This window comes from Chiloscyllium punctatum, chromosome 52, assembly GCF_047496795.1.
Source record: "Chiloscyllium punctatum isolate Juve2018m chromosome 52, sChiPun1.3, whole genome shotgun sequence".
NCBI lineage: Eukaryota > Metazoa > Chordata > Chondrichthyes > Orectolobiformes > Hemiscylliidae > Chiloscyllium > Chiloscyllium punctatum.
In genome coordinates, this window is record NC_092790.1 from 17942168 (window position 1) to 17959869 (window position 17702).

Here is a 17702-nt window from a genome sequence, read left to right on the forward strand (position 1 = left end):
ACGACCCATCAAATTCATAGGGCATGAAGGTGAAGAAATATACCGGTGACGAAACGTCTGTTCGGCCACTGATGTGATGTGAACATGACCTCTGCTTACTGATTCCTTTACCCATTGGAAATGTGCCTTACAGCTATGTGTCTCTCACAGTCTCACAGTGGCGATGTCAAAGGCAGATTTACTGGTTTGCCCGAGAACCCTACCAACTGGACGCTGGAGGATGGCATATTTGACCGAGGTATATCACAAGTGACGGTAGAAAATCTTACACCAAAAAAGACAGAGTCTTGTCCATTACCCTCATTTGCATATAGGGGTCTGCCAACCCCACATGCCCCTGGATTCTCAGGCCCCGTCAATATTCGTACCCCTGTCCTTCTGGCATAGTCTGGGGGTACTGTCCTTGCACCGGGGCTGCAGCTACATTTGGGACTTGGTAAGGCTGAGCAGCCTGTTGAAAAGGCGGCTGACTTGAGCGGACATACTGTCCTCGAATCAATGTCTGCCCTCCCTGGGGTCCCCACAGCACGGGACAATTCCAGCTCCAATGCCCGAGCTGGCGACATGCAAAACAGGCGTTGGGTGGCTGACCTCTTGGTGCTCCACGGCCACTCCCTTTACCACACAGTCCTCCTGAAACACCTATGGGCTTGCCCCCATATTGGGAGTAGGGAGGCATCCCATCAGGTGTTGAATCCAGACTGGGCAGGATGTTTTGTGGCGACGGTCACTGAACCATCTGATTAGTTGTTTTTTTGGGAGGCCTTCCTTGTATCATTAGCCTTCCTCCTAGCCTCATCGAGCTGTAACTTCAGCAACTGCACTTGAGCTGACTCATTACTCTGTTTGTCTTCATCCTGTTTCGTCCTGTAACACTTCATGTGGTGCGTCAAGTGTTTCTCCCACTGTTCTGTAGAACAACCTGGGATATCAGGATTACTCTCCATTGCCCCCTTTACTTCCTTAGGCATCCCTGCCATAACGGCATTCCTAAATAACGTGGTCTGTAGCTGACCTGACCCTGGATGGCTCCCTGCAGTATCTGTCCATGTGCCCTTGCACCTAGCCAAGAAGGCAGGCATATCCTCGCCCTCCTTCATTGTGAAGGTGAGCGAGTGCATCGCTCCCGGTGGAATCGGAAATCTATCCCTCATTGCCCTTCCCACACAGGTGGCATGCTGCACAAACAGTTCTGAATTAGGCAGTATGGTGGTCCCCGCAGACGCTTCAATCTGCTGTATTTCCCACATATTCAATTGCTTGCCCAACAAAGCTCTCCAATCGCCCATAGATAACTTGTACCCTAGTGTATATTGGCAAAATTTAGTCATCCAAGGCCCACCCCCCTCCATGGGTGGGGTAACTTTATCCAGGATGCAGTTCATGTCAGTAAATGTGAAGGGTTGATAAACATCCCCCAAATAAGAGCCTCTGTAAATTAATGGCATTTGGTGGTGCTGAAACTGTACGGACTGTTGTAATGTGTCTCTGGGACGCAGGCTATAACCTGGTTCAGATAGGGGCTGCATTGGAGGTTCATGTTCAGCATGCATTGTGAGTGAGCCTTTCAAAGTGACAGGGTAGGTGTGAGGGTCATCCTCTGTCAGGAATTCTGCATCCTCAATATCTGTACTATTTTCAGATTCCCACCCATCCAATTTTTCTCCATGTCGTTGTTCCCTCAAATCTCTCCTTCTTCTGTCTGAGAACCCGTCATCCAATAACTGATCAGAATTAAGTAATCCTCCCTTCTTTTCGCCCTCAATACTATACGGTGTCGAGTGAGCAGCTGGCTCTGCCAATAATGAATGTCTCCCTTGTTTTGGCTGCTCATTGTTTCTGTTGTGCGTCATTAACACCCTGCTTGCCTCCTCCGCTTCTTTAACTCTCTGTGCAGCTTCTAGTGTTAGTTTTTCTACCTTTCTAATGCTATCTTCTACTGCCTCCGCAAGTCTCACTTTTACTGTTTCGTACTCTCTTGTTCCTACTTCTTGCACATCCAACACCCCTTCTTGAATATACATGAGTGGCATTTGTGTTACAGGATATGGGGGCGGTGGTTGTACCCCAGGCAATTTAGGATATAATGACATGGATGGTTGTGGCTTTTCTATATCCTTCGCCAGATCTTAGATTAGATTAGATTACTTACAATGTGGAAATAGGCCCTTCGGCAACAAGTCCACACCGACCCGCCGAAGCGCAATCCACCCATTCCCCTACATTTACCCCTTTACCTAACACTACGGGCAATTTAGCATGGCCAATTCACCTGGCCTGCACATCTTTGGACTGTGGGAGGAAACCAGAGCACCCAGAGGAAACCCACGCAGACACGGGGAGAATGTGCAAACTCCACACAAGTCAGTTGCCTGAGTCGGGAATTGAACCCGGGTCTCTGGCGCTGTGAGGCAGCAGTGCTAACCACTGTGCCACTGTGCCGTCAGAGATACTACCCACCCTCTTTTGCAATGTTTCTACCGCCATACAGGCTAATGTCATATTATGCAGATAAATCCTCCTCTCTTCTTTCTCCTCACCTTCTTTTGTCCACTTTCTTCTAACTAATATTGAGCCTTGCTTTCCCTTCATGTGCTCTTCAACTTCTAATTTAGCTTGCTCTTCTGCTTTTCCTAAAAACGAAGACAATTTTTTTCTCTCCTCATCTTTAGGGACTTTGCCCTGTTGTTGTAATTTGTCCCAAATCTTATCATATTTCTCCATCATTGTTTTTTGTTTATCCTTCGCAACCCCACTCACTAACTGAATTCTAGCTTTAGCCCACTGCTGTTTTATGGGCAAAATTAAGTCAAAAGAACATCCTCCATATTCCTCACACTCTTTATCAAATTCCCCTTTCATGTTATGTATTTTATTTTAATCCTCGCGTCTAGCAGTCAATTGTTTGGACGTAATATACTTGCACAACTAACCCAATCAGAGACAACACCGGTGGCCAGTCAGTTTGTATAGAGTACACCCGAGCAACTGACCCTTTCAGTGAGATTTATCAGCAGTGTCGCTGTTGTTACTGTTAGATTCCTACTGATAACTCTCTCTCTCGCCGAGACACCACTGTCCCTTACTTCAACACACTATTGGCTGTTCTGCCACCTTCTTTACATTTCCCAATATAAGTTTTAAAACATAGAACATATCAATCATACACATCAATCATACACCACAATTTGTGAGTGTTGCTTTTTTGAGATCCTGCTCAATGGACTTTAAACCTCCTCACACTTACGTACCTTGTTGCTTTTATGGGGACTCTAACCCCAAGGGACTTTAAACCTGTACGTACTATATCAAAACTTTATCCACTTACTCTTACTAGGACACTTGCAGTATAATGACAACAATCAATTTAGTGTTTCCAATTGCAGAACTTCGATATAAACAGGCGTCTGCTCACCTTTATTTTAATGCGGCGCCGCTTGTTGTCATCAAACATCAGTTGTCCATTGTTTCTATTTCGCTCTCTTTTCCGTCACTTCTCCGTCTTCATCACGTCGGGGTCACCAATTGTCAGACTCTGGCTCAATCTACTAACTTACTTTCTTCTATGTGTGAGCCAAGTCCTGCGTGTTCTTTAATAGGAGAAGATATTCGGTCCCACACTTACTGAGTTTATTTTACAGTAAGTGGATAAAGCATACAGAGCTCTGGGTCTTGACCTTTCCGTCCCTGACAAACTATACAGTGTGTCAGTTCAGAAAAATACCACACCCTTGTCCCTGACCCAGTCTTTTTATATAGTAAAAAACATCATGCAGTCACTGAGGTGGGATTATCTTCTGATTGGTTGTTAGTCTGACTCCATTCTCCGCCTCCTTCCATTCCCGGATGTTCGACCCCACGTGACCTTGTTTTGCGTGCTAAACGGAGTACCACGTGACCCCATTTTGCCCGCGAAACGGAGGACCACGTGACCTCCCTGCTCGCTTCCGGCGCGTGAAACAGTGCATCACCTGACCTTGTTTTGGAACAGTGCGATGCACCACATGACCTTGTTTTGGAACGGTGCGATGCACCACATGACCTTATCCTGCGCGCGCGCATAACGGAGCGTCCCCAAAGGCCTCCGAATGCCGAGTATATTTATAAGTAAGTCATATATTTAAAATACGCAGCGTAGAATGAGACGTGGTTTAGGATGATGGCCCAGTGTAATATCCGGCCCAATTTAGGGTGAGGACCTTTGTGACATCTGGTCTAGTTTTAGACGGAGGCCAAGTTTAGAATGAGGTCCAGTTTAGAGTAGATTAGGTTCCCTAGTGTGGAAACAGACTCTTTGGCCCAACAAGTCCACAACGACTCTTTGAAGAGTAACCCACCCAGATCCATTCCCTCTGACTAATGTACATAACACCCTAAATGGGATATAGCCCATTTTAGGCTGAGTCCCAGTTCAGGATGAGGCCCAGTTTTAGATGAGTTCCAGTTTAGTATGAGGTTTGGTTTGTGAAGATATCCACTTTTGGATGAGGCCCAGGTTAAGCTGTGGCAAGGTTTATAGTGATTCCCAATTTATGATGGACCCAGTCTCCGAAGAGGCTCAATTTAGATTGACACCCAATGTAGAATGAGGCGCGGTTTAGGATGAGGCCCAGTGTGACATCTGGCTGAGTTTTAGAAGGAGGCTAAGTTTAGGATGCGGTCTATTTTACGAAGGGACCTACTTTACATTTGGGCCAAGTTTATGATCTGAAAAATGTTTGTGGGAGGCTCACCTTACAGTAAGGCCCAGTTTGGGATGTGGTCCAATTCAGGTTGAGGCACAGTTTGGGATGTGGCCCAGTTTTGAGTGAGATTCAGTTTGGGATGTGTCTCAGTTTAGTTTGAGGCCAACTTTTGGCTATGGCTCAGTTTAGGGTGAGGCTCACTTTGGGATGGGGGCCAGTTTAGGGTGAGGCCCTGTTTGGAATGCAGCCCAGTTTAAGGCGAGGCCCAGTTTAGGATGACACCCTGTTTTTGATGTGGCCCAGTCAAGGGTGAGGCCCAGTTTGGTAAGTGTCCCAATTCAGGATGAGGTCCACTTTGGGATGTGGCCTATTTTAGCGTGAAACCCCAATTTGGGATTAGGCCCAGTTTAGGGTGAGGCCCAGTTCGGGATGAGGCCCAGTTCAGGATAGGATCCAGTTTTAAATGAGGTCAAGTTTAGTTATGAGGCCTAGTTTGGGATAAGACCTACTTTTGGATGTGGCCTAGTTTAAATTGTGGCATGGTTTGTACTCAGTCCCAGTTTAGGATGGGCCCAATCCTAATACGATGAGGCACAATTTTGGATGGCACCCAGCTTTGTATGAGGTGCAGTTCAGGATGAGGCTCAGAGTAATATCTGGCACAATTTAAGATGAGGCTAAGTGTGACATCTGGCCTAGTTTAAAATGAAGCACAATGTAGGATGAGATCCAGTTTAGGATGAGTTCCAGTCAGGATGGGACAATTCGCCGCCGCTGTCGATTAGCCACTGCCCTTTCAACGTCGAGGACACTTCGCCACCACCCTTTGGCCGCTGAGGATGATTCACCACCGCAAGTGTTTGTAACTCATTTTTATGTATAAACCAATATAATGATATTTATTTCACCTCCTTTTTTAAATCAATATGTACAATGTTGTTGTATAAATAAAGGGGACTGAGAAGTATGAAAGAACAGGCGGGAGGGAAAGCAATCACTACATATATATATTACCAGTGGCAAATAGTCTCCAGAGGTTAAACGACCCCTGTGGACAAACACTGGTGGCGAACCGGCAGTGGCTAATTGGCACGCCGAATGTGCCACGACGAATCGTCACCAACCCTGGTCCAGTTTAGGATCAGGTCAAGTTTACAAATGGGTGCACTTTACATTTGGGCATAATTTATAATCTGAAAACTAATTTGTGTGTGGCTGACCGGACAGTGAGCTCCAGATTGGGATGTTGCCCAGTTTAGGGGTAGCCTATTTCAGGGTGAGGCCCAGTTTAGGGTGATGCCCAGTTTGGGATGCAGCCCAGTTTAGGGTGAGACCCAGTTTGGAATGCAGCCAGGTGTCGGGTGACACCCAGTTTGGGATGTGGCCCAGTTCAGGGTGAGGCCCCATTTGGGATGTGGCCCAGTTTAGGTTGAGATCCTTTTTCAAAATTGGCCCAGATTAGTTTTGGCAAAGTTGGGATGTGGCCCAGTTTAGGTTGAGGCCCATTTTGGAATGTGGCCCAGATTAGGGTGTGGCTCAGTTTTGGTTGATGACCACTTTGGGCTGTGGTCTAGTTTAGTGTGAGGCCCAGTCCCAGATGCAGCCCAGTTTAGGGTGAGGCCCTGTTTGGAAAGTGGCCCAGGTAATGGTGAGGACAAGTTTGGGATGAGGCTCCATTTAGGGAAACACCCATTTTGGGGTTTGGCCCAGTTTTGGATACGGCCTTGTTTGGGATGTGGCCCAGTTTAGGGTGAGTCTAGATTAGAGTGGTGCTGGAAAAGCACAGCATGTCAGGCAGCATCCGAGTAGCAGAAAAATCGATGTTTTGGGCAAATGCCCTTCATCATCAATTCCTGATGAAGGGCTTTTGCCCGGAACGTCAATTTTTTTGCTCCTCAGATGTGGACTGACCTGCCGTGCTTTTCCAGCAACACTTCAATCTAGATTCTGATCTCCAGCATCTGCAGTCCTCACTTTCACCCAGTTTAGGATGAGTCCCAGTTTAAGATAATGCCCAGTTTAGGGTGAGACACAATTTGGGACGTGGCGCAGTTTAGGCTGAGTCCCACTTTTGGATGTAGGTTTTAGGCTGAGGCTCAATTTGGAATGTGGCCCAGTTCACTTTGAGGCCCAGTTTAGGATGAGACCCAGTTTGAGATGTGATCCAGATCAGGGTAAGGCTCACTTTCGGATGTGGCCTGGTTTAGTGTGAAGCCCCAATTTGGAATGAGGCCCAGTTTAGGGTGAGGACTAGTTTCGGATGTGGCTCAGTTTAGTGTAAGGCCCAGTTTGGGATATGGCCCAGTTTAAGGTGAGATCCAGTTTGGGCTGTGGCCCAGTTTATGGTGAGGCTCACTTTGGAATGTGGCCCAGTTTAGGGTGAGGCCCCATTTGGGTGAGGCAGGGTTTAGGTTGAGGCCCAGTTTGGAATGTGACCCAGATTAGCCTGAGGGCCTGTTTGGAACGTGGTCCAGTTTTGGTTGAGGCCCAGTATGGGTTATGTCCCAGTCTACAATGAAGCTCAGTTTGTGATGTAGCCCAGTTTATGGTGAGTCCCTGTTTGGAATGTGGCCCATTTTATATTGAGGACCAGTTTGTGTTGAGGCTCAGTTTAGGGAGAGGCCCAGTTTGGGATGTGGCCCATTTTGGGGGTGAGTCTAGTTTAGAGTGGTGCTAGAAAAGCACAGTACATCAGACAACATCTGAGGAGCAGGAAAACCGATATTTCAGGTGAAAGCTATTTATCATCAATCCCGATGAAGGAATTTTGCCCGAGACATTGATTTTCCTGCTCCTCAGATGCTGCCTGATGTGTTGTGCATTTCCAGCAACACTCTAATCTTAACTCTGATCTCCTGCATCTGCAGTCCTCATTTTCGCCAAGTTTAGGGTGAGGCCCAGCTAGGATCTGGTCCAGTTTAGGCTGAGTCCCAGTTCAGGATTAGTGCTGCCTGACCTGCTGCGCTTTTCCAGCATCACATTTTTCAGCTCTGATCTCCAGCATCTGCAGTCCTCACTTTCCCCCAGTTTAGGGTGATGCCCAGTTTTGGAAGTGGGACAGTTTAGGGTGAGGGCCAGTTTATGATGTAGCCCATTTTAATGTGAGACCCAGTTTGGAAGGTGGCCCAGTATAGGATGAGACTCACTTTGGGAGGTGGCCTACGTTACAGTGAAGACCCAATTTGGGATGAAACCCAGTTTCGTTTGAGGCTCAGTTTGCCACATTGTTCAGCATAAGGTGAGGCACACTTTGGGATATATCCTATTTCAGGTTAAAGCCCTATTTGGGATGAAGCCCAGTTTAGGGTGAGGCTCAGGTGAGATGTGGCCCAGTTTAGGGTGAGATCCAGTTTGGAATGTGACCCAGTTTAGGGTGAGGCCAACTTTGGGATGTGGCCTAGCTTAGTGTGAGGCCCAGTCTCAGATGTGGCCCAGTTAAGCATAAGGCCTCGATCGAGATGTGTCCTAGGTCATGGTGAGGTCCAGTTTGGGATATAGCCCATTTTAGGCTGAGTCCCAGTTTAGGATGAGGCCCAGTTTTAGATGAGTTCCAGTTTTGTATGAGGCTTGGTTTGGGAAGAGACCCACTTTTGGATGAGGCCGTGGTTAAGCTGTGACAAGGTTTATAGTGAGTCCCAATTTAGGATGGGCCCAGTCTCCGGTGAGACATAATTTAGATTGACACCCAATGTAGAATGAGGCCCTATGTAATATCCGGCCCAGTGTGACATCTGGCCTAGTTTAGAATGAGGACCAGTTTATGATGAGGTCTAGTTTAGTATTAGGTTCAGTTTACAAAGTGGCCCAGTTTAAATTTGGACCAAGTTTACGATCTGGAAAATGTTTGTGGGAGGCTCACCTTACAGCAAGGCCCAGTTTGGAATATCGCCCAGTTCAGTGTGTGGCCCACTTTGGGATGTAGCCAAGTATAGGATGACACCCAATTTTTGATGCAGCCCAGACAAGGGTGATGCTTTGGATGTGACCCAGTTTCATGTGAGGCCCACTTTGGGATGTGGCCTATGTTAGTGTGAGGTCTAGTTTGGGGTGAAGCTCAATTTAGTTGGAGGCCCAGTTTTGTCATGTTGCTCAGTTTAGGGTTAGGCCAACTTTGGGATGTAGCCTAGTTTGGTGTGATGAGGTCCGGTTTAGGGTGAGGACCAGTGTGGGATGTGGCTCGGGTTAGGGTGAGGCGCAGTTTGGGATGTGGCCCAGTTTATGTTGATGCCCAGTTTAGGATGTAGCCAAATTCAGGATGAGGCCCAGTTTGGGATCTGGCCAAGTTTAGGATGAGATCCAGTTTGAGCTGTGGCCCAGTTTAGAGTTAGGCCCAGTTTGAAATGCTGCCCAGTTTAGGGTGAGGCTCCATTTGGGATGTGGCCCAGTTTAGGTTCAGACCCTGTATCCAAAGTGGCCCAACTTAGGATAGCACAGTTGGGATGTGGCCTAGCTTAGAATATGGCCCAGTTTAGGTTGAGTCCCAGTTTGAGATGTGGCTCAGTTTAGAGTGTGAATCCAGTTTGAGATGTGACCCAGCTTACGGTGATGCCAAATTTAGGATATGGCCTAGTTTAGTGTGAGGCCCAGTCTCAGATGTGGCCCAATTTAGGGTGATGCCCATAATAGAATGTGTCCCAGTATATAATGAAGCTCAGTTTGTGATGTGGCCCAGTTTAGGGAGAGGCCCAGATTGAATGTGTCCCAGTTTAGGATAAGGCCAAATTTGAGATATGGCCCAGTTTGGGGTGAGTCTAGATGAGAGTGGTGCTGGAAAAGCACAACAGGTAAGACAGAATCGGAGGAGCATGATGATGAAAGCCTTTCATCATCATTCCTGATGAAGGGCTTTTACTCAACCGTCGATTTTCCCGCTCCTTGGATGCTACCTGGCCTGCTGTGCTTTTCCAGCAACACTAATCTAGACTCTAATCTTCAGCATCTGCAGTCCTCAATTTCACACATTTTAGGCTAAGTCCCAGTTCAGGATGAGGCCCAGTTTAAGATGAGGTCTGGTTTAGTATGAGGCCTGGTTTGAGATAAGACCCACTTTTGGCTGTGGCCCGGTTTAAGTTGTGGCATGGTTTGTACTCAGTCCTAATTTAGAATGGGCCCAATCTCTGATGAGGCGCAGTTTTGGATGGCACCCAGCTTCGTATGAGGTGCAGTTTAGGATGAGGCCCAGAGTAATATCTGGCACAATTTAGGATGAGGCCAAGTGTGATATCTGGCCTAGTTTAAAATGAGGCACAATGTAGGATGAGGTCCAGTTTAGGATGAGTTCAACTTTATGAATGGGTACACTTTACATTTGGGCCAAATTTACGATCTGAAAAAGAATTTGGGTGAGGCTCACCTTACAGTGAGCTCAAGGTTGGGATGATGCCCAGTTTAGGGTGTAGCCTAGTTCAGGGTGAGTCACAGTTTGGGATGAGGCTCAGTTTATGGTGAGGTTCACTTTGGGATGTGGCCCAGTTTAGGGTGATGCCTAGTTTGGGATGCAGCCCAGTTTAGGGTGACACCCAGTTTGGCATGTGGCCCAGTTGAGTTCGAAATTGGACCAGTTTAGTTTTGGCAAAGTTGAGATGTTGCCTAGTTAAGGTTGAGGCCCATTTTCGAATGTGGCCCAGATTAGGGTGAGGTCCAGTTTATGATGTGGCCCAGTTTAGGGTGAGGCCCTGTTTGGAAAGTGGCCCAGGTAATGGTGAGGACAAGTTTGAGATGAGGCTCCATTTAAGGAGATGCCCAGTTTGGGATGTGGCCCGGGTTAGGATAAGGCCTCGTTTGGGATGTGGTCCAGTTTAGGGTGAGTCTTGATTAGAGTGGTGCTGGAAAAGCACAGCATGTCAGGCAGCATCCGAGTAGCAGGAAAATTGATGTTTTGGGCAAATGCCCTTCATCATCAATTCCTGATGAAGGGCTTTTGCCTGAAACGTCAGTTTTCCTGCTCCGCGGATATGGACTGACCTGCCGTTCTTTTCCAGCAACACTCCAATCTTGACTCTGATCTCCAGCATCTGCAGTCCTCACGTTCACCCAGTTTAGGATGAGTCACAGTTTGGCATATGGCCCATTTTAGGCTGAGTCCCAGTTTAGGATGAGGTCCAGTTTAGTATGAGACCTGGTTTTCGATGAGACCCACTTTTGGATGAGGCCCAGTTTATATGGTGCAAAAGTTTATAGTAAGTCCTAATTTAGGATGGGTCCAGTCTCCGATGAGGCTCCATTTGGATTGACACCCAGCATAGAATGAGGTGCAGTTTAGAATAAGTCAAAGTGTAATATCTGGCCCAATTTACAATGAGGCCCAATGTGACATTTGGCCTAGTTTAGTATGAGGCACAGTTGAGGAAGAGGTCCAGTTTAGGATGAGGTCAACTTTACGAATGGGTGCAGTTTACACTTGAGCCAAAATTACAATCTGAAAAAAAACTTGTGTGAGGCTCACCTTACTGTGAGGCCCAGGATGGGATGTTGCCCAGTTTATGTTTATGCCCAGTTTAGGATGTAGCCTGGTTCAAGGTGAGGCCCAGTTTGGGATCCAGCCCAGCTTTGAGTGAGATTCAGTTTGGCCTCGTGTCCAGTTTAGGGTGAGTCTCACTTTGGTATGTGGCATAGTTCAGGGTGAGACCCAGTTTGGATTCAGCCCAGTTTATGATCTGGAAAAAGTTTGTGGGAGGCTCACCTTACAGCAAGGCCCAGTTTGGAATATCGCCGAGTTCAGGGTGTGGCCCAGTTTGGGATGCAGCCGAATACAGGATGACACCCAGTTTTTGATGCAGCCCAGTCAAGGGTGATGCATAGAATGGGATGTGACCCAGTTTGGTGTGAGGCCTACTTTGGGATGTGGCCTATATTTTTGTGAGAACCCAGTCTGGGGTGAGGACCAGTGTGGGATGTGGCTCAGGTTAGGGTGAGGTGCAGTTTAGGGTGTGGCCCAGTTTAGGATAAGGCCTCGTTTGTGATGTGGCCTAATTTAGGGTAAGGCCGAATTTGGGATATGGCCAATTTTAGCCTGAGTCCAAGTTCAGGATGAGGCCCAGTTTAAGATGAGGGCCAGATTAGTATGAGGCCTGGTTTGGGATAAGACCCACTTTTGGGTCAGGCCCAATTTATGTGGTGGAAAGATTTATAATGTGTCCCAACTTTGGATGGGCCCACTCTCCAGTGTGGCTCAATTTAGGATGTCACCCAGTGTAGAATGAGGTGCAGTTTAGGGTGGGTCCCAGGGTAGATTAGATTAGATTACTTACAGTGTGAAAACAGGCCCTTCAGCCAACAAGTCCACACCGCCCCGCCGAAGCGCAACCCACCCATACCCCTACATCTACCCCTTACCTAACACTACCGGCAATTTAGCATGGCCAATTCACCTGACCTGCACATCTTTGGACTGTGGGAGGAAACCGGAGCACCCAGAGGAAACCCACGCAGACATGGGGAGAACGTGCAAACTCCACACAGTCAGTCGTCGGAGGCGGTAATATCTGACCCAATTTAGGATGAGGCCCAGTGTGACATTTGGCCCAGTTCTGAATGAGGTCCAGTTTAGGATGCGTTCTAGTTTATGAAACGGCCCACTTTACATTTGGACCAAGAATATGATCTGATGAAAAATTGTTTGAGGCTCAGCTTACAGTGAGGCCCAAGTTGGGACATGGCCCAGTTTAAGGTGAGATCCAGTTTGGGAAGTGGCCCAGTTTAGGGTGAGGCTCACTTTTGGCATGTTGTCCATATTTAGGGTGATGCCCAGTTTATGATGTAGCCCATTTCAAGGTGAGGCCCAATTTGGGATGTGGCCCAATTTTGGGCGAGGTCCAGTTTGGCCTGTGGCCCAGTTTAGGATGAGGCTTATTTTAGGATGTGGCCCTATTTAGGGTGTGGCCCCAATTTGGATTTGGCCCAGGTTAGGGTGCGGCCCAGTTTAGTTTGAGGCCAATTTTGGGATATGGCCTAGTTAAATGTGAGGCCCAGTCTCTGATGTGGCCCAGTTTAGAATGTTGCCCAGTATGGGATATATCCTAGACTATAATGAAGCTCAGTTTGTGATGTGGCCCAGTTTAGGTTGAGCCCTACTTTGGGATGTGGCCCAGTTTAGGGTGAAGCACAGTTTGTGATGTGACACAGTTTAGAGTGAGGCTTAGTTTGGGATGTGGCCCAGTTTATTGTGAAACCCAATTTGGTATGTGGCCCAGTTTTGTATGTGGTACAGTTTAGGGTGAGATCCAGATTGGGATGTGGCTCAGTTTAGATTGAGGCCCAGTTTGGAATGTCACCCAGTTTAGGGTGAGGCCCAGTTTGGAAGGTGTCCCACTTTAGGGTGAGGCCCAGTTTGGAATGTGTTCCATTTTAGGGTGAGGCCCAGTTTGGAATGTGCCCCAGTTTAGGGTGAGGCCCAGTTTGGAATGTGTCCCATTTTACGGTGAGGCCCAGTATGGAATGTGGCCAGGTTTAGGGTGAGGCCCGGTTTGGAAGGTGGCCCAATTTAGGGTGAGGCTCAGTTTGAACTGTGACCCAGTTTAGGGTGAGGCCCAGTTTAGGGTTAGCCCCAGTTTGGAATGTGGCTCAGTTTAGATTGAGGCCCAGTTTGGAATTTGGCCCAGTTTAGGGTGAGGCCCAGTTTGGAATGTGTCCCATTTTAGGGTGAGGCCCAGTTCGGAATGTGGCCCAGTTTAGGGTGAGGCCCGGTTTGGAAGGTGGCCCAATTTAGGGTGAGGCTCAGTTTGAACAGTGACCCAGTTTAGGGTGAGGCCCAGTTTAGGGTTAGCCCCAGTTTGGAATGTGGCTCAGTTTAGGGTGAGGCCCAGTTTGGAATTTGGCCCAGTTTAGGGTGAGGCCCAGTTTGGAATTTGGCCCAGTTTAGGGTGAGGCCCAGTTTGGAATGTGGCCCAGTTTAGGGTGAGGCCCAGTTTGGAATGTGGCCCAGTTTAGGGTGAGGCCCAGTCTGGAATGTAGCCCAGTTTAGGATGAGGCCCAGTTTGGAATGTGTCCCAGTTTAGGGTGAGCCTCAGTTTGGAATTTGGCCAAGTTTAGGGTGAGGCCAGCCTTCTAACCAAGGTGGGTAATCTCTCTGGAGCTGTTGTGCCCTGAAACACGTTCACAGGTTAGTCATTTAACTGACTGAAATGTGGACAGGATCAAAGGACCGAATAGCCATCTCTTTTTTTCAATATCTTCTGGTCCTGATGGTCAGCATTAAAATCTGGGAAACCTGAGAATTCTCTTCCTTGGTGCATTGCCATGCCCCTTGGGACTTGATGAATGGATGAGCGTGGAGTACGATAAATTGTGTGGTCTCTCTGCAAAAGGAATGTTGTTCGACACAGAGTACATACATCAACATTTATGTACCAACGATCACCATGTCCAATGGTTAACATGAAAAAACATTCCCAATTTGTCACTGGTATAATCCCTCAGTTTTACTACCAACTCTTCCACTAAAGTTGTAAGATTTAATCTTGTAAAGTTGTTCTTATACCAGGAAGCCTTTATAAATCTGACACTTCAGGCTGGCCTGCAGAACAATAACAGTCATTTCTAATGAGTGAAATTTCACTGAAGCCTTTCACTCTTAAATCATAGTTCAGGCCCTTGGTTTTTGTATCTGATGCAAAATCTGCATTTTGTAGTTTAATCAACGTTTCTCCTTCCCAAAGCCTGACCATCATTGACAAAGCACAACTCAGGAGTCAGAGGAATACTCCCCACTTGCCTGGATGGGTGCAGCTCCAACAATATTCGAGACACTCAACACCATCCAGGGAAAAAGCAGTTCCTGCACCACATCCATGAACATCCTCAGTAGCAGCAGTGTGTACCATTGACAAGGTGTTCTGCGGAAATTCACCCAAGATCCTGAGAGAGCACCTTCCAAACCCGTAGCAACTTCCATCCAGAAGGACACAGTATACAGATACATGGGAACACCATCCCCTGCAAATACCCCTCTGAGCCACTCACCATTCTGACTTGGAAATACATCAGCTGAGCGTTCAGTGTTGCTGGGTCAAAATCATAGAATTCCCTCTTTAAGGGAATTGTGGGTCTATCTATAGCATGTGGATTGCAGTGGTTAACGAAGGCAGCTCACCATCACCTTCTCAAGGGGGCAACCAGGGAAGGGAACAATTAATGATGTGCCCAGCCAGTGACACCCATATCCCATAAGCAGTAATGATCTTCAATGGGACTCCATTTCCACAAGGACTGTGCAGGGGTCACTCTTACCGATGTGAACAGAGGTAGATGCATCTACAGCTGGCAGGTTGGTAAGGATGAGGTTATGTTGTTATTCCCACTTGTTGGATCCCACACCACCTGCTGCAGACCCAGTCTAACAGCTATGTTCTTTAAGACCTGACCAGCTCGATCAGTAGTGCTTCTGCTGAGCCAGTCTTCCTGGTGGACACTGAAATCCTCCACCCAAGTTAGATTTTGTGCCCTTGCCATCCTCAGAAATTCCTCCAAGTGTTGTTTATCATGGAGGAATACCGATTCATCAGCTGAGGGAGGACGATATGTGGTATTCAGCAGGAGGTTTCCTTGCCCATGTTTAACCTGAAGCCATGAGACCTCATGTTGTCCATAGTCAATGTTGAGGACTCGCCGTGTAACTCCCTCTGGACTGTATTCCATTGTGCAGCCACCTCTGCTAGGTGTGTCCCACTTCGGGACATGACCTATCCAGGGATGGTGATGATGTTTTTATTCCTGATGAAGGGCTTTTGCCCGAAACGTCGATTTCGAAGCTACTTGGATGCTGCCTGAACTGCTGTGCTCTTCCAGCACCACTGATCCAGAATCTGATTTCCAGCATCTGCAGTCATTGTTTTTACCTTGGTGATGGTGGTGTCTGGGACATTGTCTGTAAGGTATGATTAAGTGAGTACGATGATGACTCTCCCAGTTCTGGTACTAGCCCCAGATGTTAGTGAGGAGCTCTCTGTAGAGTCGATAGGGTTGTATCTGCCATTGTCTTTTCCTGTTTCCAGGTTGATACTGGGTGATCCGTCTGGTTTCAATTCATTGTTGATACTTCAGAGCGATGAATATAACTAAATAGTTTGCTCAGCCATTTCAAAGGGCAGTTAAAGGTCAACTGATAAACGGTTACAGGACTCAACATGTTAACGCTGTTTTTTTTCTCTCTCCACATATACTGTCAGACCTACTGAATTTCTCCAATATTTTCTGTGTTTATAACCTGTATCATTAACATTTTTTTCTCTCTCCTTCCAAAGATGCCATGAGACCTGCAGAGTTTCTCTAGTATATTCTGTATTTATAATCTGTAACGTTAGCTCTGTTTTTTTTCTCTCTCTCTCTCCATAGATGATGCTGGACCTGCTGAGTTCCTCCAGTATTTTCTGTGTTTATAACCTTAATGTTAAATCTATTCCACTTTCTTTCGCCCCTATCCCGTTAATACCTTAGCAATTGCAATTTCTCTCAGATTGAAAACTAACATCTGATTCAGCCTCCACTGTGGTTTTTTGGTGGGTGTTCCAAACATCTCCCTCCCTTTGTGTGTAAATCGTGCAACGTGACATTTTAAACATACCGTGTACCTCCAGATGTGAAACCCCTCTTACTGTTAAAAGAAACGAGAGAGAATTGGCCGTCACGCCTACAAAAGTTCTCATTTTCGATTTTAAACTCTGAGATGATGCAATCATGTGTCATTTGCTAAAAGAGGAATCTGCTGTTTGAAATCCTGCAGCTACGGGTTTTGGGGCAGCATTTCTGTTTATCAAAGGGATGCACTGTTTGTTTTTACCTTGAGTTTGTACGTTTGCATTGGAAGCACCACAGCCTGTGAGAAAATGATGCATTCTATTTCAGGGACGCCATAGATCTGATGTCCATATGGAAAGCTGAGACCAGAATGTCAGAATGGAACCATGGATTACTTTACAAAGGAGAATAGAAACGGAAGTGGGAGAGTTTAACCCAGAAGTGGTAGGGAAGTGTCCTGGGGACACTTTTTCTTTGAATGGAGACGTCTGTTCAATCTGCTCAGATGGAGAGCTCAGGGCATCTCACAATAGAGTCACAGGATCATCCAGCACAGAAACAGGCACTTCAGCCCAACATGTCCATGCCAACCAGGTTTCCAAAATTAAATAGTCCCATCTGCCTGTAGTTTGGTCCATATTGCTCTAAACAGTGTCCCTGTCCAAATCTCTCTTAAATGTTGTAATTGTATCCGTCTCTACCAATTCCCCCAGCAGCTAGCTCCTTATAGGAACTATCCTCTGTTTGAAAAAGTTCCCACTCAGGTACCTTTTAAACCTTTCCCTCTCACCCTAAACTGATGCCCTTTAGTTTTGGAGAAAGGCAATATAGAAATTTGGTGACAGTACCTGATAAGGAATGTAGACTTTAATGCGATGGACTCTGACAGTAAAGGAGATGCCCATCGACACATCCAGACTGTACCTGCCAATACAAAAGGCTGTTTCCAATCACCGGGTGGAGGTGACCAGAACCAGGGGGTCACAGTCTAAAGGAGACAGGGCAGCACTGAGATGGGGAGAAATATCTTCATCCAGAGAGTGGGGAGCCTGAAGAATTCTCTGCCACAGAAAGCAGTCATGGCCCGATATCTCTCTCTCTCTCTCTCTCTCTGTCTGTCTGTCTGTCTGTTTGCTCTCTCTCTCTCTCTTTCTCTTTCTCTCTCTCTCTCTCAATCCTGCGTCCAAACTCTTTCACTCCCCTCCCTCAATCCCGCCCGTCTCTCTCTCTTTCTATCTGTCTCCCCCCATCCTACTAGAAATATTTTAAGTGCAAACTCGCACACACAAACCAATTTGAATTGTATTTGCTCCTCCTAATAGCATGGCACTGGCAGCTCATTAATCCTAGAGACAAACACATACAATGTTTCATTTAGATAATAACATGTAACAACCACTTACAGAAAACAAGCAGGAAAAACACCTTCATACACATCATCGAATAGAATCCAAACACAAAGTCGACCCCTCTCTCTCTCTAGCAGCGTAAGTACTTCAGGGA

The 17702-nt window shown here is 46.9% G+C and overlaps 1 long non-coding RNA gene across 1 annotated transcript in view; it reads left to right on the forward strand.

The window, feature by feature from the left end:
- The window catches only part of LOC140470775 (uncharacterized), a 63974-nt gene extending 46764 nt beyond the window's left edge, over positions 1–17210 (forward strand). The window contains exon 6 of the long non-coding RNA XR_011956686.1: positions 16527–17210. This is a non-coding gene — a long non-coding RNA (uncharacterized lncRNA). The remainder of the gene's footprint in view (positions 1–16526) is intronic.
- The last annotated feature ends 492 nt before the right edge of the window (positions 17211–17702 follow it).